The sequence below is a fragment of the Phasianus colchicus genome, chromosome 1 (genome assembly GCF_987193195.1).
Source record: "Phasianus colchicus chromosome 1, bPhaCol1.hap1.1, whole genome shotgun sequence".
Lineage (NCBI taxonomy): Eukaryota > Metazoa > Chordata > Aves > Galliformes > Phasianidae > Phasianus > Phasianus colchicus.
Window position 1 is genome coordinate 50,918,858 of NC_143436.1, and position 27,152 is coordinate 50,946,009.

General features: G+C 42.2%; 1 protein-coding gene and 1 long non-coding RNA gene across 19 annotated transcripts in view; one reads left to right on the forward strand and one right to left on the reverse strand.

Annotated features, from left to right (window-relative positions):
- TNRC6B (trinucleotide repeat containing adaptor 6B) overlaps positions 1 to 17,564 on the reverse strand; it is a 136,383-nt gene extending 118,819 nt beyond the window's left edge. For 7 of the 9 annotated variants that reach the window (XM_031600217.2, XM_031600218.2, XM_031600224.2 and 4 more), the window contains exons 1-2: positions 17,428 to 17,564; positions 1,737 to 1,809 (exon numbers count right to left, since the gene is read on the reverse strand). The gene's annotated coding sequence lies outside the window, so the exon portion shown is untranslated. Of the gene's footprint in view, positions 1 to 1,736; positions 1,810 to 17,066; positions 17,181 to 17,427 lie in introns of those variants that run through there. The other 2 variants (XM_090141967.1, XM_090141931.1) reach the window with 2 other exon arrangements.
- Positions 17,565 to 18,076: 512 nt separating this feature from the next.
- LOC116233375 (uncharacterized) lies at positions 18,077 to 24,562 on the forward strand. 10 transcript variants are annotated; one of them, XR_016467260.1, is made up of 5 exons: positions 18,077 to 18,881; positions 20,594 to 20,712; positions 20,814 to 20,869; positions 21,576 to 21,677; positions 22,413 to 24,562. It is a non-coding gene; the product is annotated as an uncharacterized LOC116233375 (long non-coding RNA). The 10 variants fall into 10 exon arrangements; XR_016467280.1 differs by having other exon boundaries at positions 18,077 to 18,673; XR_016467254.1 differs by having other exon boundaries at positions 18,077 to 18,244; positions 21,576 to 21,808.
- The last annotated feature ends 2,590 nt before the right edge of the window (positions 24,563 to 27,152 follow it).

Below are 27,152 nucleotides of genomic sequence, written 5' to 3' on the forward strand. Positions count from 1 at the left end.
TGTAGTAGTCATTACGATCAAAGATGACTTCTCAGCCAAAGAAGCGACTGCCTACTGCCAGCATATAAAGAATCAACACAGTTATTCCACACTGTTGGCAGTGTCAAACCTCTTAGGCTTCTGAGCAGAGGGTTAAAGATCACACTCAGGGTAGCTTTCTTATTTTGTACACAGAGGATAGAGAGGCAGATGGTATTATGGTCCTGTACGATCAAAAAGGAGGCCAAAAAAACGAGCAGTAATGTGATGCACCATGTTCCCTGGGGATAAAGTTACATAAAGTTTACAGACAGTCCATTTAAAGTTTCGGATCTGAAACCGATGAACAAAGCCACTCTTGGAAAAGGTCAAAGCATGATAATCTTCTTCTTCCATTCTTCCATATACACACCAAAACTACTTCAGATGGGACTGAAGTCCCTCAGCCTTTTTATTCATCTGAGGTCCTCTGGAAATACTAGCTTCAGCACAAGTGAAAAGCACTTCAGTGAAAGTCTAACAAATGGTGTACAGGTATGTCAGCGTTCACCTAGCAGATGCATATCTAAAGTTAGTAACAGTTTTTAACTCTAAACCATAATACAGTGATTAGAAAAGGTAGAGACACTCACTAATGTGAACTTGCTATCATTCTTGCGAACCTTAATGCCTAAGATAACATTATCCTATCATAAAGTAATAGAGCGTCAGGCCAAAACAGCTTAATGTTTAGTTCTATTTGTGTTCTATCACTTTCTGGAACAAAGATGTACAGAATTCATTCAGCAGTAACAGGATGATGGACACAGCTACCAGTCAAATAGTCATCATCAGAACTAAGCACCTTATCTAAGACATGGGTCTTTCAGCACTATTTCTTCAGATTGCCAGTAGAAATCACAGAATAAAGAGGAAAATAGTGTCTTTCACATGATATAGAGAAAAGAAGTGCTTTATAATGTAAAATCAATTGTGGTTCCTATGCATTGTGAAGTCTGAATCAGATATGGCCCACAGGAAAATCCTCAAAGGATAGCAAGGCTGTAACCATTACAGATGGTGAGTAAAACCTGAAGGTCTGAAGAGCACAACGCAAAACAAGCACACAAATGCTCTTCAGAACACAGCAAACTTGTATACATGCCATACTTGAAAACAGGAGTTCAAATGAAGGTAGTACTATACAGAACTATGTCTTAAATGAACCTGTTCATTTTACTAATGCAACAGTTTTGATTGATCACTGCTATAACTGCCTTCATGTATGCACGCAGACAAAACTGTGTTAATTTTTTTTTACAGATTATCTAGCTATATCATATGAAACTGCCACAGTTTCACATTACATGGATTTTTTCTCATTGTACAAAAGCAACACAGAATTTAACATATGGAAAAAGAACAGAAGAGTTTTTGTCATTTTAAATGAGAGTTATAAGATACAAGAAAGAGCATCCAGAAGAAATTAATTGCTTATAGGAACCAAAAACGTGCAGATATCGGTGACTTTGAAAGGACTTAATTTATGATGAGATTTTAAAGAAAGCCACCATATAAATCAACTGTAGCTGACATACACAAATCCCATCAGGCAGTTACATAAAATCTTTCATATCCAAACCCACCAGAAGTTACACACAGAAAATATATCTGATGGCAGCAATGTACTGTACAAATGATTAAAAACTAGTATGGATAAATGTTCATCTCACCTTCAACTTTCAAGAATGCAATATTGAACTTTAGTCAATTTTTACCTTTGACAGTTTCCAAGGGCTGCCAAAGCCCACTAGGATCCGTCCTGGCTACATTCAGTGCAAAAACGAAACCCTAGAAGACAAAAAAAAACAAAACATATATATATATTAAAATAAATCAGACATCCAACATGGTCTTTTCTAGATAAAAACCACATAGAAATGAAAGACAATTGCCTCTGAAGCACAGCTATGCTTACTCACAAAGTATTTAGAAAATGTCAAAGTTATCTTGTCAGACAATGTGGAGTAAATAAAAACTTGTAATTGCAATAGAGCAACACAGGTTCCTCTCCTCTCCCTCAATGTAATGTATGCAATATTGTGGAGATGGGGAAGAAAAAGAGCTATGGTTACACACACTTAATCTAACCCTCTCTATTCACTATTCTTCTACTTCAACTGCCACCCTAATCTAGGAAATTATTCTCTAAAGACAAGAAATTCACATGTTACAAGATGATATATTTGCTGATCCTTAGGGTCAAATTTGGATTTAAGTTTCAGCAAACTTAGACTTCTACAGAATAAAGTTGCACCACTCCTGGAAATGCATTTTAAGCTACCTCCAAGAAAACCCGAAAACCACAACACAGTTTATTAATTCAAGATAATTATTACTCACCCATCCCCAAACAATTAGTCCAACAACCAATTCTGAGAAGAAAAAAGAAAAACGGATGTTTATCCTGTGACCCGCCAAGCCACTTAAGAGGCAAGACCATTTGATGAAAACTGACAGTAAGCTAACCAGCCACCAGAATGTTGCAGCCTGACATTAAATTCTGCCTAAAATCACATCTTGCATGACAGAAACATCAAACTGATACTGAACAGCATATTTCTCTTCCGAGATTTTACTGTCGTTATCAAAGCCTGTAGGAACTTTGCCACTGGAACCACTTTTTTTTTTTTTCCCTTTCCCCCTCCCAACAAGAAGAAAACCTTTTTGTGGTTTAACTCAGCAAGCAGTTAAACATCACACAGCCATTCATTCAGCCCCCACCATAAGTGGGATGAGAGAGAAAACTGGAAACTAAATAGAATTCAGAGATTGCGATAAAACTTATTCAGTAAGACAGAAGACGAAAATGGAGACAAATAAGCAATGGTAACTATATAGATACAGCCACAATGCAATTTCTCACCACATGCTGACTGAACCCCAGCTAACAATACAACTGCCTACCAGCCAGCATCCTGCCAACAACACAACTGCCCACCATCCGCCGTCGACTGACAACCGGCAACCAAACCCAGAGCAGCAACTGCCCCTGGATAACTCTCCCCCACAAATACAGCCTTCTGTATGATGTCAGGAGGTATGGAATACTCCTTGCCTAATTCAGGCCAGCTGTCCTGGCTCCACCCTGCCCTCTGCTGCCACACCAAAAAGGCAGCGGCTCTTGCCAGTGAGCCACCTGGCCAGGCACCAGGTGAGCACCATCATGCAGCAACAACCAATGCAGTGGCACACTACTAACACTACATATACATACACACGTTATCGTTTTCTCATTATTATCATATTACCCTTTTTACAACAGTTTTGAGCTGCTTGATCTATTTTGAACCATTACCAACCTGTAGGTACAGGACTGAAATATTAGCCTTCCATCCAGAAATGAACAAGTGAAGCAGTACTGACCCACAGGCACAACATGCTATCTGCTCAATCACTTTGAAATAGTTTTCCAAGCGAGCACTCCCATCTTAACAACATGATGTCCCAAAGGCAGTAGCAGCCTTATACCTAAAGTGAGGATGCTTTTTTTAGAACAAACAAACAAAAAACAAGGCATTTTAAATTGTTGCTACAAACTAAGGTTCTGGAGAAAGAAGTCTAATAAAACTCTAACTCCCAATTTATTTTGCAATAAGTGAATGCAAAACCACACCATTGTTTGTAAATGCTCCATCTTTCCCTATTGATTTCTAAATGCTATAGAAAAGCAGTGAAAACTGAATTGTTCAACTAAATGATTATTTATCATCCACCTCCCTGAAACATCTCAGAAATATCCAGCAAGCCATTTAGAACAGTATTATTTATCCCTGCAGTCTAGTACACAACACCTTATAGGTGAAGTAAAAGACTGTTGTCAACTTAAAACACACATGTGACATCCACCCCCACCCAGTGAGAGTATCAGCCAAAAAGACTAACATCTTGTGCCGCTTCAGACTGAAAATGGGCTGCATTAAGAGAAGTGTGGCAGCAGGGAAATGGAGGTGACTCTGCCCCTGTAAGTCCCAACCTGGAGTATTGCATCCAAGTCTGTGGCCTCCAGTACAGGAGGATGTGAAGCTGTTGGAGTGGGTCCAGAGGAGGGCCACTAAGATGATCAGAGGGCTGGAGCAGCTCTCCTATGAAGAAAGGTTGAGGGAACTGGGCTTGTTTAGCTTGGAGAGGGCTCTGGGGAGACCTCATTGCAGCCTTCCAGTACTTGAAGGGAGCTTACAAGGAGGGAGAGAGAATTTTTACATGGTTTGGTAGCAATAGGATGAGGAATTCCTTTAAACTAAAAGAGGGGAAATTTATATTAGATGTTAGGAAGAATTTTTTTATTTTTTATTTTTATTTTTAAAGTCAGAGGGCAGCGAGGCAGTGGCACAGGCTGCTCACAGACACTGTGGTACCCCGTCCTTGGAGGTGCTCAAGGCCAGGTTTGATGGGGCCCTAGGCTGTCTGAGCCAGTAGGGTGCAGCCCTGCCCGTGGCAGGGGTTGGAACTGGGTGCTCTTTAAGTTCCCTTCCAATCTAAGCCATTCTATGGTTCTACAAAGTACTGCAGAAGCTAGCCAAAATAACAGGTTGTTTTTTTCCAGAGTTTGCTATAGATGGACACTGAAATACCACAGCATTAGTATCTAGTAAAAGCACTAAAAATTCCAGCCAAACCACCAAATGCTTATGAACCACTAATGTCTCTTCCTGTGGAAAAACTGCTGCTAATTACACCAATAACATGTCCTACCTCATCACAGAATTTTGGTTGTGAAAAAGAATATGGATTCCTATCTCTAAAAAGAGGAGGTCTCTAGTGAGTATCTATTTAAAAAGACTGATCATTTTCCTACCATTACTGTAAAAAAAAAAAATAATAAAGCTATGTTTCTAGCATAATAACAATGTTAATTAGCAAAACCAAACTAGCTCAAAAAACGAGAATCCAGCAAAACCAGACTGGGTTAAAGGCAGAACATGACATGCAGATAAGTAACACTGCAAAGATGGTACAGCAAGGAGAATCCCAGTGCTTGCCACAGTCAGAAGAGAATGTAAATATCATGGATACATCTCTTAACTCAGATCCTCAAATTATCTAATTCTGTCAACAGCTAGGCTTTGGGATGTGTCAGCATGCTTGTCTGGATTGCAAAGAAAAAATTATTAAGAAAAGCAGACATGGTTCAATTACTTAGCCACCAACTGCCCAAGGGAAGCAAGAGGGGAGTGAAAACAAAAATGAAAGCAAAGAAACCCCAGCCACTATATTCTCTATGTTGTTCTGGTTCTAATACAGCCAACTGCAGCAATTCATTTAGCTGAGGTAAGATATCTCTAAAGCTGCACAAAACCCTCTACAGAGTCAGGACTCCCAGGCTAGCTTTTTTCCTTAAGTATTTTTTAGGGAGCTCAGCAAGTTCACGACTTACAGCAAGCACCTCCTTTCTGCTCACATCACATAAGCTGCCTCTTTAGGAACACCACAGTATTCCAGGTGCACAGAACTGAAAAGAACAGGTTACAATCAGTAAAATGTCTTCTTCAAACTCTCCCTGCAATCTCCTATTCGAATATGGATAACTCCAGTAACATGTGTGACAGAATTTCCTACTGACTGAGAGATATCACAGAATAGTAGGAAAACGTAAAAATATTTGCAGCTGAAAGGAAGAATAGGGTGAAACTTGTTTAAGAACTGAGATAACACACACAGGTGCACTCAAGGAAAGTGCTTATGTTATTCTGAGAACTCCTGAGTATTAATTACATGTAAAAATGAATCTCATTAATAATTGTTGGGTATGTAATCCTATTTTGAAAGAATGATGACATATGAACATCACTGAACTGGCCAACACTTAAGCACATTTAATTAATTCAGAACCTACTACCCTGTCTTAACAACAGCTAAAAAGCTAAAAAAACACTTCGGTTTTAGTTTTGCAAGACATAACTGACTTCCAGGAATGAGAAGGGATCCAAAACCACTGGTTTATCACCATACACCCAAGTTAGCAGCACACAAAAAAAATCTAAATTATTCCAGTGGCTATCATTTAGGTGCTATTAAAAAAAAAAAGATTTAGCATTTAGTTAATCAACAGGTGGCATGTTTCTGGATTCACTGCATCACCTTGCCGGCAACTGCTCACACTGAAGGTGTTTGTCACTACGTGATGTTGTACTGTTCCTCACATTGGAACAGCTGCCATAAACCAAAATATATTTTCCCCCAAGCTTTGGCATTAACTAAGAGCTTTCTGAGCATGATTTGCATTCATTCCATTTCTGACCAGCAACAGTACATTTAGAGACAAAAAGGGGGTCCTTGCCACTGCCATTTAAGTATCCCAAAATGTTTGAAAGAGGTTAATTTTAACCTTGGTTCCAACTTTCACACAGCAGTGCTTCTGATAAAGTAACAACACACACATGCATTGCGCCCAAATGGCCTCAAGCTGTCTAAAATCATCACCTCACAAAAGCCAGCTGACGTAACTACACGAAAAACATGACATATCCAATTAGGAAATCGAGAAGATGGCCCAAAGCAATTCACAACTTCAAAACAGGACAGATATATTTCATGCTTCCCCCCCTCCCATCTACAGCATACTTGCACTGCAAAGGCCATCATTTACCATAAAAATTGTTCAGGACAATCCACATTTCTAGTCCTTCACTGCATTTCACTTCCCAAGACTAGGGAAATGTAATTTGTAATCATTTAGGAACAACAAAGTAGGAGGAGAGATCCCACTTTCTGAGAAAGAACTGACCACCCTTCTGTAATATTTAGAACCACTTATTTGTCCTAATTAGGTGGAAGGAAATCCAGAAGACACACCTCAAGGAAAAAAATAACTAAAGATACAATTCTAAACAAAGCATCCAGGAAGAAAGGGATAAAGCAGAATTTTTTTTTTTTTTTTTTTTTTAAGTAAGAAACAGAGGAAACCAGCAATGATAGTTGATTGTTGCACAAAAAAATCACCAGTGTTCTACAGCAAAACATGACAAGACAAAATATCCATCATGTTTAATTCAGTGTTGGCTGCAGAACTTCATACTTTTGTTCAATATTAACTTATCTGCACTGAAGCTGTCTGCTCTAGATGGAAAATGACTCAACTGTTAGCATAGATCTGACACAGCCACTTTCAACAATACAAATAACTGTAATCTTTGAATAGATACCCTGTGTGCCCTGTTCTTCTAAGGGACTGTAAAAACAGAAAGCCTATACAAACATTCTGTCATTAACCTACAGGTAGAAAACACGAGCCTCAAACCATAGCACTACACCAAGAGCCCAAGTATAAATTAGCAAAACCACTTTATGAAGTAGAACACTGCTAAAGCCTGGTCTAATGGTTGGTGACCCTGCACATGGCAGGGGGGTTGAAACTAGATGATCATTGTGGTTATTTTCAACCCAGGCCATTCTATGATTTTATGATTTGCTAAATGGACAACTGCATAACACAAGTCATTCAGAAAAGCAATTTTTTTTCCATTAAAGAATGAATCCCTCATTGAATCAATGTTAAAGAGGAAATGAGAAAAGAGCAAAACAAGATTTATTTTAAAATCCTAGTAACAGAACTTTATCTAAACAACTAGTAGTACTTCTTAACTAATGTCTGTATCCTTTCTTTTTAAAGCAAAAATTGTGATCATTTGATCACGTGGATACTGGGTCATCTGTCACATGCAAAATAATAGTTAAGAATGGCAGCTCTGTATGACACGAAAATGGTGCAGTCAGATTCCCTATGCAGAAAATCCTGTCTCTAGCTCGTGAGTCTGAAGACAACCTTGAAAAATGAACTGAAGACAGAACATTGCATTGCCACCTCCCCAGTGTTCCAAAACATTTACACAAACAACATCGAAGGTCCAAGTGTTCCTTCTCTCACTAAAGGAAAAAAAAAAAATGCTAAGTGTATTGTTTAAGACTGTTTTGCTTGCACCTTTTTGTTGCTTCCCAACGCATAAAGAAGCAGAAAAGTTCTCTTATTTCCTCTTCATACTGGGTTTGCTAAAGAATCCATGAGAAGTTACAGTGAACATAGGACGTATTTTTGTCTCTAGTTCACAGCAGCAGCAGCCTACCCTACAGATCACTTCTCTGTTGTAATCAAGGTTAAATCCCAACTGCAGCCAGCTCAAGGCCACTCACTGGCTAAGCCTGCCAAACTCCTTTGTGCCCTGTCCCCTCTATTCAGTGTGGCTGAAGCATATCTATACTTCGTATATACGAATTTATGTGTGTGTGAATGTGCATCCCCAAAACTGCTTCTACTTTTTCCCCAAGCCCTTCAACACTTTATCCCAATGTTTCTTGTGAGAACTATCAAAATTGAGGGTGTTGGGAGCACACTTTATCTTACCTGGCCAACCACATCTTCTTGAATCACACCCTACATTCGTTTATCTCTTGTCTTGTAAGCTCTCTAGAGCAGAGAACGCTCCCCCTGTGCTTTCTCCACTCCAACCTGAATTTGACAGGCAGGTTTTGGTAATGACTGAAGCAGCTGGAAACTAAAGTATGAGGAGCTGAGAATACTGGCTACTTTTTCAGCTCTATACCAAAGTTTCACTCAGCTAATGTAATGAAAGAAAATTTAAAAACAAACAAACAACTCATTTCTTTCAATTGTTCATCTTATGCTCACTTAGGTATCCAAAACGAATGCTTTACAGGCACAAATGAGAGCTATTTCACACCGCTAATACGACTTCCCTCACGATAATAGCAACAATGCTCGGAATCTTAATGGCACACAAGCAGTCATTACCACGAGCATTACAACTGTGGTGCAATTTAATGGTGCTCTGGTGGCAAAAAACGGTGGCAGTCAAGACGTGCAAAGTGCGAGCAATCCATTTACACACTCCCAAAGCTTCAGCGCTGCTGAAGCAAAACAAGTAGAACAATAGCAAGGCTTTATTTCAGGGTATTTGCAAAACGAGGGAAAGCCTTCAGAAAACAGAAGGCTCACTCTGAAACTCAAGAAGAAGAACGAGAGGGGTGGTAACTAGACCAGACTTGAAGCATTTTTGTCCATCTTAAAACGTTAGCACGAGAGAGAAAACTTCTCAACAGCTAGACTTCAAACCTGAAAGCTACAAATAATTTTACTGCTAGTAGTTCCATCCGAATCATCACGTCAAGTTGTTTATACCATGAAAGGGAGACGACTCAGGATCGAAGTTTCCCTTTTCACCTAGAAGTAACAGTTACGAAGACCTATGTAACAATAGGTTAATCAAACACAGCAGCAGAAACAAACCAAAAAAGTGATGAAGTAGGAAACAAGCACGTGCCCTGGAAAGAAGGGCGTCTTACCCATCCGTTGACACATTTAAATGGGAACATCCAGGGATGATTTAAAAGACACCACCATTAAAATCCTTCTAACACATCACAGAACTGGGAGGTAATGCCCCTTTCAAACTCTTCAGTTCTTACTATCTGCACGTATTATAATTAGAAGAATATCAAAATCTTCTTTCTTAAAACACATCAGTACTGCTGCTAACTCCAATAGTCGCGATACACAAACAAGGGAAAAAGAATCTCTATCGCACAGAGAAGCTCTAGATCTTATAGCCTGCAACACAGCTTGGAGTGGACACCCCATCAGACTGGCCTGAGACAGAGCAGTGAGGATGATGGAGGAGGGGTCTGTTGAGAACGAAGCTTCAGTCACAATTTACTTTTATATTTCGGTTTAGTCTCTGCTACTATATTCCAAATGGATGTTCCACACTTACCACGTTTCTAGTCATTAACAACTGACTTCTTGGTTTTAAACAAAGACATTTTCTTTGACTTCCTGCTAACATGATTACATATGCAGAGAAGTTCAGATCCTAACACTGTTAACGTTGAAGAAAAAAAAGAAATATGAAGTTGTTAAGCAAATAATTTTGAACTACAAATGCAAACATCAACTTCCAATGTAACCAGCTGCCAAGTTCAGCTTCATCAATATTTATAGCTTGACATCAGTCTGAGTTGAACTTCTCAGCTATTTAGGTGCCTAAGAAAGGGACAGGAAGTTAATTTTCAAAAATCTGCTCTATATTTAACAACGTTACTTCAACCCTCTTCAAAAGAAATGAGGCAATGCATTTCATTTTTATGGCTTTTTTTTTTTTTTAATTTAAAAAAGAATATGAAGTTATTAGTGATACAAGTCCAGTCTTCAACGCTGCAAATTCTGATAAAAACACACTCAGGACTACTGAGCGTGCAACTACTTGTAAGAGAAGATTGGGACGTGCTGAAGCAAGTGCAAGGACCCCAAATATTTTGTCATTTGGGGGTAGCACAAAGTAGCTCTCCAATATTCTACAAGTGGCACTGTACTTAAAAGGTAGGTAGCCAGCATTTATTACTGCAGCCAGAAATACTCAAGTCTACCTTTTGGCAATACACGATAACCAATTTTCACAGCCCCATCATACCTGAAAACTTAACTCTTTAAATTTGCTCCTGGGTTTGAGCATTTTTTCACATTTAAATGGGGGGGGGGGGGGGGGGGGGGGTTCGTTCATTATTAAATTTGAAAACGAACTAATATGAATTCCCAGCTGTTTTTTTGAGTTGCAGCTTTGTAAAACTGAGATAACATTTACGCAGTCAGTCTCCTTCCACAGCTGAGGCAGGGCCAAGTGAAGCTGATATACAGTATCCATGCAGAACTACCAGTTTATCTTGTTACCCAAACTGGTGAAAGCAACATCATCCAACGCCGCCTAAGCACGGGGTTACAACTGCAGACAACCAGACCAATTATGTCTTTGTGTTCCTGCCCGCCCTGAGGCCACTGCTACCGTATGTGGTCAGGAGGATTTTCCATGGCTTATTAGGCAAGGTCACAAGCATTTGATACAATGGGATTTACACCTTTGGTCTGAAACGTTTCTCCCCACACTAATTCACCTTTCTCATCAGAGGAAGGCTTCTTAATTTGAATGTATTCTCTTCAGTAGAGAAGTTCACTTCCAATACGAGAGAAGTGACTGGTCGATCTTAATTGTTTCTCCGCGTACTTTAAAAATTTGGAGCTATTTTGCTGGAAACAAATTGTTTCAAAAGTGAGTGAAAAAGCTGAGCTGTGCAGCAAAGAATGTATTTTTCCCCTTTCAAGTCTCATTCAGCAAATTGAGTGCAAGTAGAAATGCAGATAATGTTCCTCTAACCTTTTCTTAAATACAATTTTAAAAACTCTGAAGAATAACTGAAGTCTGTATGTATTCCTCACCCTCTCACAACAGTCACATTTGTAATTGCAAGTGTATTGCAATTAAAACCCAGTAAGGCAGAATCATTTGACAAATAGAAAGAGTTAGAAAGCTCGTTTGGAAACAAAGTTCCCCTGAGAACCCAATTACATATGGAAGGATATGAATTTAAATTACAATGGCTATAATAGTAAAACCTCCTCTGTGGACACGCTGGTGGTGCCAAAGTGCTCTTTATTTAACTTCTTCTTAGGAGCTGTTTAAGTTCAACTTAAGAAAAAAAATAAAACAAGAAATTCAAACACAAATTTCAGAATGTGCATGTTCTAACTGCAATTCAACTACCACATTTAGAGCAATATAACAATATTGTTATAATCATGACAACTTACCCCAGAAAATTCTTCAAGAGGGTTGCCAAAAAAAAAAAACAAACCACAAAGGTGAAAGTAGCTGACAACATCCTAGGGCAACTATTTGATGCAACCTTATGGCCTCCTTTCTTTAAGTGATTTCCAACTGCTTCAGATCAAGGATGGCCCATAATTCATTCTGCAGTGAGGCACGCATTGTTTTTTGCAAGAAGCTGGGGCAAGGGAACACAGTGCATTCCTTTACCCCAGAGACAAAACATTTCACTCAACTACTTGATCCTAAGTTTGTATTCAAGACATCGGCCTTCCAGTGAGATTTTCCACCTACTAATCTTAATTCAGAGTATCTAAAGTCAGTGTGCAAAATCCAGAAAACTGGGTTATTTGAAGCAATGTATCACCATACGAGCAAAGGAAGCAAATGCACGATGCAACTTCATCTTGTACCTCTGGAAAAGCTTAGGAATTGTGAAGTTACGATATCACTGTGTGAAAAAAGCAGATTCTACTGTTGGCTGTAGCAAGAAAATCAAATGTACTCCAAAGTACTTCAATTGTCTCCAGAAAAGGAAATCAGACTATTTCTAAGGAACCACAAACATTCCAGGGGAGAAGTAAAAGGCTTTCAAGTGTACAAGTGAAGATCTGGGTAACCCACGTCTCTTCAGCCACAGACAGTGACTAAGATGTCTGTATCTGTAGCGATAGACCATGCTGACACAGGGTGCCCGGGTAATTTATATCTCTTGGCTGTAGGAAGCAGAAGTCAAGAGGGACTGCTGTTAACACGGGGATCGCCTCAGGGCTAAAGCACGTTTAAGGCACAGCATGCTGGCAGCCCCAGGAGGGTTCCTGTTGTCTCCTGAGAGGAGCCCATTTCCTACCATGAGCGTGATTCAGGGATGAGGCTCTCACAGGGGTCACGGGGCCCTGGAGGTCAGCAAGGAGCTTCAGAGCAGCCCAAAGATTTGTCTATTCTGCCTATGACATGCCAAATAAACCAAACTTAAAAGGAGAATGCTGGCCTAAGGCTTTGCAAACGTATCGCGTCTCTGTTAAAAATCACACTTACAATTGCACTTGTGAAACTTGTCTACTTTTGCCACATGACAAACACAGTAAAGAAGCAAGGCAATCAGTGCTGTAAGGAAAGCAAGTCTAAGATGGGAAAAAATGCAGTTTCTGGATAGAAGATCGGGAAAGAAGAACAGGAAAAGAAAACATTTGTAACTATTAGAAGACAAGCTAGAATCTGAAAATCTCCAAATTCAGGGAAGTTATCAGCGTAGGTGCAACTAATGTTCTTTGTAGACCACTACTAAATCCAACAGCACAAAACAACAGACTTCTCCTGAGGCAGAAGCCTTCACTGCCAGAAACTTTAGACATTAATGAAAAAAACTTTGGTCAGGTTGTTGTACTATAGTTCATTTCACTGCACTCTCAGCAGCTAAAATGAAATCACAGAAATTAGATCAACTAAAAACACTAGTGAGCTATTTCCTTTGCTGCTCACTGAGAGGGCTCTTCCTCACACAACACCCTATTATTGTATCACCTTTTGCCTAATCCTCTGTCAGGCTATTTAAAATTATCAACCCTTTGTTTTGCAACTTCACTTCTTATCCTCTCATCCTCTAATTAGCTTTTCAGCCTTCAATCTTCTGCCCGACAGGGTCAAAATATGCTGCCTCTCAGTTTATACTTGACACATTTATTTTGACCAATCCCCTACAGCATGCAGCAAGAATACTGTCATACAGTAGCTCCCTGTCAAACAGTGGATTTCTCATAAAACCCAAGAGCTAAACTAAGAGCTACCTTCAGACATATTTTACTTAGCCTTATAAATAGATTTCTTGTTTCCCCCCAATCAAACGCTTATTTTCAGATTTTTCATGGAGAGCCCATTGTGCTTTTCCTAATCTGCACACATTACATCAGGAAATACATGCGAGATATCTGATTTCAGAACTTCTAAAGCTGGCGAGGCCCAGAAACGCAATCCGTACTGAGTAGCTGAAACTGGAAAAGGTCATCTCCATAGCTCACTGCATGGTAAACACGGAGAACATCCAAACTCCAACCACAAACCTTACGCTGATGAGAACTTAAAAACCTCAGAACTTCCCCTACAACATGCAATCTTTTAGTGCAAAAACACCCTCTCCTTCTTACCACTATGAGAAGGAAAATGTATTCGATAGACTTATTGTCTACTGTTCCATAGGAGAAAACAAAAAAACAAAAAAACAACAAAACATCCATTCTTTGAAGCAAACCATGCTTACTTCCCTGGAAAAAAAAAGTTTTCATTGTTTTTGCACATAGCAAAGAAAATATGAAAAGTAAAGCAGAGAAATGTGAGGAAGTATAAGAGTTTTACTGTCTGCTGAAAGTGACAGGGAAGAGGAACCAGAATACCCTACCAGCTACTACCCTCATCAACTCACAAGCAGAAATGCCAACTGGCAGCTCCTTGTCTGACAGTGACAGCTGGCTCCGGTACCAGAACGCGTCCCTGCTTCTATTAGCAGATGGTAGCAGAAAGTTTAGTTTGGATTAACAAGAAATCGAGAGCAATTCTTCAGAGTCTACATCACACACTGTATGTTGGGAGAACAACAAATTTTAGTGTATACTTTTACCTGAAAAAGGAAAAAGTCATTATTAAGGTATGGAACATTATCAGCAAGAATCCAGGAATCCTGCTATACCACATCCAATTAAACAATTAGAAAGATACAGTATTAATTGCTCTACATACCTGTCGCTAAGTTCTTGCTATTAGAACACAAGACAGATAACTTCCCATCCTTTCCCCAAGACAGTGTAACACTTTGCAAGTTTTTTTTTCCAAAAAACATCAGAAAGACCATTGAAAGCATTTCCAAAGGCAGCTCAGACACACACACTGTAAGGGCTGAGGTGGCAAATCTTATGCTGAACAAGATCCGCCAGTATCTATTTGTGAGTTCCAGATACGTCCTCCCTTATCTATGCATTAAATACACTTAATTTACCATAGGAAAAGAAAAAAATGCCAATTCTTCACAATGAAGACTTACTGATCCAGACATTAAACTCAGAGGAAGGCTGCATGAAAAATAACTGAAGTAACTGTAAGATGTAAGGGGCATTGTAAGTATTGTAGAATTTGTAAATTGTTGGTACAGACAAAATTAGTGAAAGTAATAACAGCATCAGAACAATTACTGAGGAAAATCATTGCAAAGAAGCTGAAAAATGACTGCTGATCATCATTACTGCACAAGCCAGACTATCCATGTATAAAAAGACATTCCAAGAGAGGAAAAAAAAGAAAAAAAAAAATAAGATAATGGCAATAAGCAGCCAGGACAGAAGATTTTGCATCCAAGTATCCTGTGGAAAACAGAGAATGAAGTAACCAAACCATTTAGTAGACTATTAATAAACCCATTCTAATCAATAACTAAGCTCCAAGGATGTTTTTTCTATGATCTCCAGTTTGTAATTCTTAATAATTGTAAGCACAGCCTTCCACAAGTAGAAACACACCATTTTTTACCATAAAACAAAATCAAGAACCAAGAGAACAAAATCCATTTGAACTTCCCTTTAAATGACGAACTCTATAGCACTCCTCAAACTCATTCCACCATTCTGGATGCAACTACACACCCCACTGTTCCAGATGCAGCTACGTCTACATATCAGGCATTAGTTCTGCAGAACTATTTATTTCTGTTTCACTACTACCTACCATTGGAGGCAAACCTCAGGCTAAACTTACTGTTTCAGAACTACGCAAGTTCGTTGTCTCTGAAGCTCCCTCCTCTTCAAGTCATTCCCCAACCCTGGGAAGTGGTTATACAACATCAAGCCGTAACGATCAAACACTCATCACCACACAAAGCCACCAGACACTTCACTAACTCCAGAGTTTGACTGCAATATTCAGTCACACAGTTGCCAGCAGGCGATACTTTTTCTGTTTCACAGTTTCGAGATTTTTCTTCCCCAACATCAGGTTGGACCAAACCTTGTTTTTTAACATTTCCTGCTCAGATTTCCAGCTGAATGTGCAGCTATGCAAACACTGCAGTAACATTCCAATTCATACACTGTTTTATAAACCAGGGTCACTGTTTTTCCCAGTACTTTCACATTACTGGAATTAAGAGAATCTTTTTTACTGAGCAGCCCGATAACATCATAAGGAAACAAACGAAGACTAAGTTGACGAGAGAATTATGCACATTAGAATTTTACCAATTAGCACTGCCAATTCTGAGTTAATTGCATATATACATGCACAGTTTTACATGAAATTGTATATTCACAAAACGTTTACATGCAATATAGCTAGCCAAGATGAAAGTAAAAGATATAATGATCATCTCACCTAGTTCTACAACATAATATCTGCCTGCACCCCATTGCCACCACAACTTCAGAGCAGAAAAGCTAACGCACGCTTGCTGCCACACAGGATTCCACTCTCCCCTCAACTTTTTTTTTGCCAGGCCATTTATATCTTCACCGCAGAAGTGCCAAGCTTTACCTGCCTGGGTAGCAGTTAGCAACGTATGGGCGAGGAGCCACCTTCACCAAGCTCCCAAGGTCCATCTGCACGGCAGCCCCAGCACTGACAGTGGATCACGCAGAAAAGCCCTGACCTTATCTTTGAGTTCAGGACCTCGGGTGCCACAAAAGATCAGAGCATTTGCTGAGCTCCTCAGCAGCACGCGTGTTCCCAGGCACCTGCACTGTCACAGCAACCATAGGAGAGGTGGGATTGCTAAGCAACTTCAGTACAGATGAGCTTAATAGAAAGCTGCTTGAAGAAGCAAAGCTGTTCTCTATACAATCATACCAAAAACTAAAGTTCAGTTCATCTGAATAGCACTATTACTGGAAAGCAGTACACAAAACTTTCATACAGAGCTACACAAAATGCAAAGGTTTACCTACTGCTACTCAGAAAGGTTTTGTAGATGAAAGCAGGACTGGAATCTGACAAGCTGTGGTTAAATATGATTATGGAGTGAAAAAAAAAAGAAAAAAAAAAAAAAAAAAGAGGGCGAGAAAAGTTAACTCTAAAGGCGTCTTTGCAGACTCTACGGAGAGATATCAAAGTCACCGTCCGGAGTAGCAAAAGTCGGCAAACGAACCACGGGGAGGATAAAGCGGTGCGTACAGCGTTAAGCCCATCTGCTACGGCCGGGACAGCGCCGCTCTGACCCCACGAACGCCTCAGCCGTGCCTTATAGCAGCCGCCGAGAGCCCGCGGGACACCGCGCTGCCCACCGCTGCCTCTCCACGCCCAACCACGGGCTTCTATCGCTACCAACACACCGGGAAAGTTTTCTACCCCCCTCCCCGCGCCGCCGGGACACACCTCTCGGCACCGTCCCTCCTCCCACCCACATCCTCACATCAACGTTCCACACAACCACGGCGGGCTGCCCGGGGGACCCGCCGTCACCTCAGCGCCGTCCCCACAGCGCGGCTCTCTCCCTTTTCGGCCCTCTCTCTGGGATCCGCGGGCCGGGAGCTGCGTACCGCGGGGTCGGGGCGGCAGCCTGATGACCCCCCCCCCCCCCCGGGCCCCGTCGGTGGAACCGTAGGGACGCAGCTCCTCGGCCCGCCGCCGTCCGCGTCGTGTGAGCCCACCTCAGCCCGCCCGCGGCTTACGGGAGGTTGGGGGCGGGGGGGGGGGGGGAGAGAGGGCGCGCGCGCCGTTAGCGCCAATGGCCCCTCACAGGCGGCGCGCGCGGCCCGCGGGCGGGAAGGGCCCTGAGGGAGGCCGTGAGGGGAAAGGGGGAGGGGGGGAAACGCACACTCACCGCTGAGGCGCCGCCACGCTGAGCCCCCTTCTCCTCAGTGCCGGGGGGGCGGCTCCGCCCGGGGAACAACGAACGCCAAAAGGCTGCGGAGCGCGGCCTCCTTTTACAGCCGACAGAAATTTAATTTAAAAAAAAAAAAAAAAAAAAAAAAGAGAGAGAGAGAGAGAGCGCAAACAGTTTAAAAAAAAAGAAAAAAAAAAAAAAACTTTCCTCGCCGCCGTCTCCCTCCCCCGAGGAGCACGAACCCAAACACACTAAGACACGCCCTCGCGCCGCCCCTCGCGCCGCCCATTGGATTGCGCCCCGACGACCCCCGCGCTGATTGGCTGCCTCGTCTGCTCGTCTCATCTCTCTCCGCCCCTGAATGTTGTCTATTGGGGAGGGCCACATGGATCTCCCCGCCCATTAGCCACGGCCCACGTCCATCAAAGAGAAACACCCGCCTTCCAGCTCCTCTCATTGGACAATCTCGTCAGTACCCCCCTCAATGATTGGCTGTCCCGGCTGACTGTCACGTATTGACGTCGCCTCCCTCACTGGCTGCCGACCCTCCTCCCACTCCTCCCGTTGGCTGAGAGATTGGCCCCGTAAATGAGAAGCCCGCCCCTACTTGCCCCGCCCCCTGCACGCTACGGATTGGCCGGTGGGTTGCGCCCTCGCACGCAATTGGTGAAGGGATGTGCTCGTCACACCGTAACACGCAGAGGCCCGCCCATCGAGCCGCGGCCCTCGGCGGCAGCGCTGGAAACGAGGTGGGAGGGAAGGCTGCACCAGCGTGCCTCCTTTCTCTGCCCAATGGAGGAGACGGGCACACGCGGTAATGAGGAGGACCGCGGCCACCGCCGTCTCGTAATGCCAGGCGGCAACAACGCCACATTCCTCCCGTCTGCAACGACATTTGCTTCTTGCCCGCCCTTCCCACACAGCGATTGGGCGGGGAGGATGTCAGTCGCACTACTCGCCAGTCCATTGGTGCGCGGCGACTCCGCCGCAGCCAACTGACAGCCGCTCAGGCGTGGGCGGGAGGGGGCGTTCTCCTCCCTATGATTGGTTGAGTCAACTGTCAATCCCTGCACTGTCTCTCGGCGGCGGGGGGGAAGGCGGTGACGGGCCGCGTGAGGCGGCGGGGGCGTCACGTGGCTCCTGCATTTGCGCACGTGACGGGGCTGGCGACCGTTGGTGTGGGGGGAAGGGTTGTGTGAGGCGCTCCCTAAGAGCGTGGTTGGCGGCACCGCTGTTCCACACGGTGGGCTGAAGGGAAACGGGGGCTGTGGGGTCGAGAAAAGCTGAGGAGGAGACGAGCAAAAACAGAGGAAGGAGTGCTCTGAGGGGATCTGGGGTCATCAACACTCAGACATGGGGGTTGGTGTTGGATGACGTGGTCTCCGTGGGTCCCTTCCAGCTCGGGCTTCTTCTGTGATCACAGAGGCGTTTGAGAGGGAGAGAAAATGGAGGTGTGCACCTCATTTCCACCCTCTTCTTGTTCTCTGGTATTGCTGAGGACTGCTGTTAGCACAGTGGCTGTCACCTCCCGGTTTCACCCAGGCCTGTGTGCCAGTGCCGTGTTTCCCCTTGGTCTCCTCAGGAGAATCCTGTTACAGCACTGCAGCAGCTGAAAATGGAGTTTTGGTGCCAAAAAACAAACGAGATGCAACGATACCGACCTGATCGTGTGGCTACTGAGGGAAAAGCCTTGGAAAAGCCAGTTTTTCGTTGGTTTTTTGGTTTGTTTGTTTGTTTTTCTTGGAGTGTGCAGAAGGAAACAACATACATAGCACATTTTGTATAAGCCTAGGAAACCAGAAACATTCATGTCAGTAGAGCAAGAGGTGCCACGCTGCAATTGCCCCCGTAGTTTCACGCGGTAGAAAGCAAGCAGGTTTTGTTGGATGGATGGTTCAGCAGGTCCCACGCAGATTCACACATGGATTTTGGGGAATCTCAGCTCCTTTGCTAGTTCCCGGCTCTCAAAAAGTCCTAATGTGTAAGAAGAAAATTGTCCTTGCTATCTTTTCACGCTTCTGCCATTTGTGTTTCTGTCCAGAAGTGGGACAGAGTTAGCTAGTGAGACTGCATTTTTTCATCCACTGGATGTCAGTGTTACGCTACTGCTGTGGTGCATTGCCAGGTGCTGGGAGAGCTTTGGCTGCTTTGGGGTGAGGGCTTCAGGAAGAGCTTTCTCCTGTGGTCGGTATGCGATGCTAGGGAAGCGCAGGGGAACAGGTTTGATGGTGTGTGGACATGCTTCTGCCTTTGGGACCATGTCACAAGGCTCACAAAGTATAAAACCTCACAGCGACTGAGCCCTGAGGGAGACACGTGCTTCAGCACTTGGGTCAATTCCACTGTTGCTTCTTACGTTGTGAAAATACATGGCCTCATCTCTTTAAAAATCAAATTTCCTCATTATACCAGGGACAAATAATGCTGCATCAAACAGAGTGGGGATAAAACGCTAGAAGCAGCCTTGAAATCTGAGTTGGAAGTTAGGTTTTCTTAGACCCGACAGTGGTTTATTATTTCCAACAGCGCCATAACCTCCTTTTTTAGAGGTTTGCTAGCTTTTTTAAATTAGTGTATCTGAATGAACTCTGGTTACGGTCACCAGAAGCTGTTGGCATTGAAAAACAGTTATTGCTAAGCCTGTCCTTTTCCTGCTTCAGATCCTTTAAGCCACAGCTATGTAGTGGGCACAGAAAGTACCTAAGTGGTTATTTGTGCAGCAAGTAGAGACAGGTTGCCTTTTGGGAAGCCACAGCAAAGCGTACGTGATGATCTTTACCAAGCATTATTTTTAGGTGTTTTGGTATGTAATGTGGCATTGCAAATATGATCTAATGCTGTGCTTTATCAACAGCTGAATAGCAGCCAGCATTGGGAAAAAAAGATGGCTGTTGTTAAAATGATGATTTGTGAAAAAGTAATAAAAGAATTTATGTTTCTTGTTACATATGAAGACAGGCTGATTAGGTTATTCTCTTGCTTCTTTCTGTTGGAAGCTGCATTTTGTTCTATCCTTTTCCTAGAAAGTTCCGGTGCAGATTCAGCAGGCACATGGCATCAAAGTATCAAAGGAATAAAACATTAATATTTGGAAATATTGGGGTACTTTAAAAAATACCGATTATCCTTATTTAAAAGTATTTGTCCTAATTACTACTTTCAGAAAACACGTTTGTGAAGGATTCAGCATTTCCTGTTCTGTCAGGTGATTGGCAAGATTTCCCAACTATTCTCATGCATCCTTCACATAGATTTCCAGGGAGAAAGCAAGAGACAGAGGAAGTAAGACTTCATGTGCCTGGGAGCTATAAAAATGGAGATAGGAAGAAAAGATTTGTATTTAAAATAGAGAAGACTTCAATTTTTTTCTTTTTCTTTCCTAGGTCTTCTATAACAACAAAGAAAAAGCACAAATGAGCAACTTAAAGAAAAACCAGAGGTAATGAATACGAATTAAATGAAAGCAGGAGAAAATGAGGGAGATATGTCAAATGTAATTTCTGAACTTGTACACTGGCCAGGTGATTAATGCTAACATTCCTGCTTTGCAAGCCAACCCCCCCCCCCCCCCAAAAAAATATCTTTAAAACCCCTAGCATTCAAGGATCTGAGTTTTAAATCTCAGACATGTCTACATCCGTAACTGTAGTCAACACAATAAGCTTATTTTGACATGACTTATTTTCATGTGCCGTATCCATGAAAGACATGCAGTTGCAATAGTTACAAGAACAGTTTATGAATGTCCTAGGCAAAATGCTTTGCAGAATTTTCAACTTGTGCTGCCATGCTCACATAGTTCTGTTGAAAGGAAAAGGGGAAAAAAGAGAAGTTTGTCAGCCCACAGCTAAAGGGAAAATATTACCAATTTGATGGCAGCTGTTCTTAAACGGAGAACAGTTTATTACAGTATTTTGTTTTGTCTTTTTTTCCTGGAGGCAAAACTAAAACAATGCTTCGTTAACGCTATTTGAAGCTATTTAAATATCGCAATTTTCAGCAAAACAATATTAACATGTGGAGTTTTTTAATAGAAAAAAAGGGCAATTAGGAAAATGTTTTGAATAATATTGTATTCCTTTACCCAGCCTTTTTTCTACCCACTTTTTTTTTTTTCTTTTTTTTTTTTCCTGCTATGCTGGCAGAGGAAGATGTCTGCTTTGTGCTTCCAGTTCTGAAAATGAAGCAGTGTGCACATAAAAGTTATTGGCAGCTGTGCTGAGGCCAGAGGTCGTGCAGCTCTTCAGGCAAGATTTTATTTACCTTTTCACCTCCTCATTTCACCAACTTGGTCAGAGATGATACTCAACAGCAGCAGGAACTTATACACAACAGTTTGAGTCACCTTTAGCTGAACCTAAACAAAACTAAAGTATAGGTATGTGAAAGCAATTACAGCATTTTATTGTCACAGCTCCACCTTCATCATCAGGACAGCGTTAGAATTTTACATTGAGACATAGCGTAACTGCTAAAGGCGCTCTCTCCTTTCACTTTCCAAAGTTTAAGGGTACACTGGAGTTTCCATTGCTTCCAGGGCAGCCACACTTTCACATGCAGCACTCATTCGTGTACTTTTTTATGTCACCCAGCTCCATTGCAATAGAATAATCAGGCTTGGAAAAAGCAGAGGACTGGGACACAAACCTCCCATCCCCTCTATTCCTCAGGAACCGAAATATATATGTGCCCTTGCAAGCAGGGAATGAGGAAGCTGTGCATATCTGGTAATATCACACATGCAGGACTAATGCTGTTGCCGGAAAAGCTCCCACCTGTCTTGTCTATTTCAAACTCCTACTAAGATAACAGGAATATGTAATTTTTTCCTCCCAATTATTACTTTTTTTTTTTTTTTCTGGAAGTTGTAGCTGTGTAGTAATTTAAGATGGCAGCTTTCCAAGGCTTTGCAGTGATTCTAATTAATTGGGTACATTGTTTAATTTTTATTTTAACTTGGTCTTTTTCCTCTTATTCAAAAGGTCTCTCATTATCCTTTATTATGAAGGAGATCAATGCAAGCAGAATGGCTGCCATTTTGCTTTAATCTGCGGAAGCAACACTGTTGTCTGTGAAAAGGTGCACTGCTGTCCACACCTGTCAGAAGGACTGAGAGCAGTACTACAGGTGGAGTAGTTAAGCTTCTTTGGTCTGGTGAGCTGGGTGCAGACTGCGAGCAGCAGTGATACTCTGCAAGAAGAATGCGTGATAAGACAGTGAGCAGGGTCTGGCAAACAGGGTGAAGTGTAACTGGAGAATGGGGCAAAAGAGTTCAGACTGAAGGGCAGGAAACCTGGACATGGAAACATCTGTTTCCTTTGCTGGTGTGGAAAATCATGCCTCCTTCAGGCAGACTGAGGAGGGAGATGGAGAGAGAACCCACAAAAATTGTCATAATCGGGGAGTTAGAGCTACAGTTGAACTGCTTAAACTCTCCCTCATGTTGGATGGTGGTTACACTATTGCTCCTTTCCCAGGCTTCTTTTTGTCCACAATTTCTCTAAAGTGGTGTTTGAGGGGAAGCATAACATCTGCATTTTTATTTTTAAAAAAGTATGTAACAAGACTGCTTACTGCCACCTGCAGAGGAACTGGAGTCAATTACAGTAGAACCTGAGGACAGAAAGTGAGAATAGTGCAGGAAGAGAGCATAAGAAAGAAAGCTGGAGGAGGAAAACAACTGCAAGACTGCACAACCTTAGGACCAGTAAAAAAAGATTTACAAAGGAGTGCTAAGGAGTGGGAAGCTGCATGGAAGGTTTCTTGGATCCAGGGCTGCACACAGAAGGTCTACTTCATCTCACTTGCGCAGATATATGGGCACATGAGCACACACAGCCTTTCCTAGCTCTCACCTTTCCTGGCCACAGTCTCCTCCTTACCCTTGCATCAGCTACAGGGAGGCCCTAGCAAGGATCCCAAAGAAAGGGCTGCACAGAGAACGGAGGGATGATGACAGTGGTGACAGCAGGAAGAGCTGCACAGGGAAACAGACCAGCAGCAGCCCGTTTCCATGACTTGGCCTCCAGCGGTTTCTGGAAGAGAGAACAGCAAAGCTGGGTGGGCCTGTCTGTTTGTTCTTTAATACTCAAATCTAACTGCTTACAAACCCTGTGACTCACACACTGTCCCAGCCCGTCTTCTGCAATGGTTGGCAGCAAAGTTAAATCCAGGTTCACAAGTACAGCTTTGTGTCACCCCCTTGATGGAAGCCTGCCAGCAGCTTCCCTGTAGCTGAGCTGCTGTTGGGAGCTCGGGGTGGGGCTGCATGTGTAAAGACCACAGGCTGACTCCTGAGAGCAATCACAGGACCTCTTGGTAGCAGATGATCTCTTCAAAACCACCAGTTAATCACACACAAGCAGAAACTGAGGAAGACTTAATTGCTCAGGGGCTAACATACATTTGGCCCACTGGGTTATTTTCTTTTTGCACAGGGAAGGAATGATGATGAGGATGTTCTAGTGGATTTCATCACGAGCTAACAACCATTTGCAAAACAGCATGTTCTCCCCCACACATGTGAAAAAGCAAGCAAAAACCCCAGGACTTTCCTTTTAATCCTGCACTAAGCTCCCAGACAACTAGAAGAAAGTCAAAAGTTTGTTGGGTTTTTCTTTCTTTCTTTCTTTCCCCTGAAGAGAGCGAGATGTTCTGTGGTTGCTGTTGTGGATTCACTAACTGTGCTAAAGAAAGCATGTTCCCTCTCAAGAGCCCTGAGCAGCTCAGTTCTACTATTTGTTTCTGCTGCTTGGACTGTACTTGATTGCTGCTGCTGCTGGCTTACTTTCTGTCACTGAGAACCTTGCAGAGCTTAAACCAGCCCTGGCAGCAATTCTTCCTTACGGTCTTGCTTCCACTTTGGTTCTTGCTAACCATAGCACAAAGAGCAATGAAAATACACATTAAAGCTACTCCTAACAAGGTGTTCCAGACCAGGGCTGTGTTCAAGAAGATGTTTGTGTTTATCGAGAGTCCAACTCCCAAATCCTTCTACTGCCGCACTTTCTTTTGAAGCAGTATTCAATGCAAAGACCTACAGCATTTTCAAGGGTTTCCTCATGTGAGCAACACTGCTATGCACAAGTGAATTCCCAATTACTTATACCAAGCGCTACATGGGAGACTTTGAAACAAGATGGAGCCTGCCTGAAACAACATCCTCCTTTTGGCTGCAGGGTACAGCATCTGTGGCTGGCGCCTGTGCTTGTCTGTCTCTGTCTTTGTTCTTCTGAGTTTGTCTCCTTGGATGCAAAATGGAAGCTGTTGGTTATACTGTGCTGTCAGGATCTCCAGCATTCATCCAGCATAACCCCAGTGGGTGCAGCGAAATTAATCCAGATTTGCTGAAGTATAACTTTGGTTCTGTAAGTTAATTAATATGTTTAAAAGCAGTTTGGAAATTGGTGAGAAACCAGTGGAGACCGCTTTAACTTTTCCTTCCAGAAAAGTTTTGATTTATTGAAATGTTGTAGTCATAAATACCGAACAAAGGAAGTGAATATATTGCAGTGTCTTCATTGTGAAAGGGCAATGGCAGATGCTTGGATAAACCAGGAAACAGGTCTTTATTTCAGCGCAATGCCTGCAAGGATTTCTGTCTTTCATACCTCTCCAAGAAGTTATTTTAACTACCTTTCTATGAGATTTATTAGGCTGTGAAGGAGAATTTCAAACAAATGGTAGAATAACAAAATCCTAGAAAGATAGGCTGGTGAATTGTCTTGCATTGCACTAGGGCAATGACCCAGACGACCTAGCAGCCTTTTCCATTTCTAACATCCATGATTACCACAGTTATACCTCAGGACACTAAACAGAGCCATTTTCTTCCTTTCAGAAGCAGCAAAATGTCACTAATGGCCGTGCTAAATCAGAAGAACTTATGTGTTACACACTTAGCAAGACAGCTAAAAATGATCCCACTTGGTTTATATTTGCTATTTTCCATTTCTGTAGTGCAAGTGCTCCGCTCAAGGGGGCTGCCAGCCAAGGGAAAGAATTTCTGGTAGGAGATTAAGGATAACTAAGGAAATGGTTGCATGACCTATAAAGAGAGGATCATAAATATTGCAACAATAAAACCAATAGCTCTTTCAAAGTTTAAATAGCTTTTCTTTTCAAACACTTGAAGTAAATGCCCTTTTCCCAAGGTTGTCTAGCATCTGTGCCTTGGGATTTTACTCAGTTTCACCAAATACATTGTAATTTCTCAGAGAGATAGCTATTCCTTTTAATCATTTTTGTTTGTGGAAGTGTCCTCTTCAGAGAAGCTGGAGCCCATCTACCTCAAAGTGCCTTATTACTTCCCCTGCTACTGAAGTTATAGAAAAGCAAGAGCACAGCAGTAAAACAGCCCCTGCATTTCTTAAGCACCATGGTCACAGACAATGCAAGATGAGGCAAGTATGATTCTGTTCCTCATAAACAAGCAGCACCACTTACACGTTTTTTTACGTTCAAGGGGAAACCTCGGATGCAAGGGTCTGCCTGTGTAAGTATTCAGGTATACAATTCATTTTCTTCACAGTCCCAACTGTGCAAAAAGCCAGACCTGGGCTGCTGTCACTGCATAGTAGAATACAACTGACATTCCTATCCCACACACTCTGTTGGCATGCAACACGTAGCTTTAGTTTTTATGGTATAGGATCCAGCTCTAGAGTAAGCAATCTGTTTTCATGTGCTCATTTTTTTCCCCATACTCCATCTTACATCATTGTGTAGCTAATGCAGGGCATGCTCAAACTGATGTGTACCACCAGCTGTATTGCTGTATCAGAGCAATACATGCACGTCTTGCTGAAGCATTCCTATTCCTTTGTCACCTCATGTTGCCATATTTATTTAATTTACGTCTCAGGCCCTGATTTGAGAGTACTGTTTTGGATACAGTAAAAAGGCACTACACCTGCCACAGACAGAGGCTAGACAGCCTTGATATTAGTGCTCAATCCTGTGTATTGGTCAGATTGCAGAAAGCAGTATTCTTTCTGTAACAGCCAGTCCAGATTGGTAAATCAAAAAGCTGAAGAAACACGGTGTTTATTCAGCCCACAGTGTGCATGTGCCAAATCCACCCCCAAACTCATGCAAAATGCTGATCTGGCCACAGTGCACTGGCACAACGTACTTTTTTCACTTGCACAGATGAAATAAAATTCACTATTCAGCAGAAGCTTTTTTTTTTTTTTTTTTGCTTTAAAGAAATCAAAAAGGCAAAAGACCCTTGAATACAGACAATACTTAGAAAGTATCCTTGACCTGACTTCCCTGTTGCTTGCCTGTGGTACTATACGCATTTGCATTAAAATCAGCTCTCGTTTTTATATTCTATGTTTCAGCCCTCTGTAATGACTACGTTCCTCGTTATTCATGTTTTAGTTTGGTTCTATGCTCCCATCAGCTTTCCTGCACAAATTCCACACATAACCAGGAAAATACAAGCAACGATTTCACATATCCACTGTCATTAAGTCTTGTCTTTCAGCACACCCTATCACCTGGAAGTTGCCTATCTCAGGTAGAAAGCAAGAGAAGGGCTGTTTCATGCTCACAGTTCTCCTACAAGGTGACATATCTAATATTTTAGAAAAAGAAAACAAAACCTGACAAGGCAGATGAAAAGGCAGGAGCTGGTATCGCAGCTAGACAGACTGAAAATGGAGAGAGAAACAGAGTTAGAAACATCTCAAAAACTTTTGACATTGGCAGATCACGTT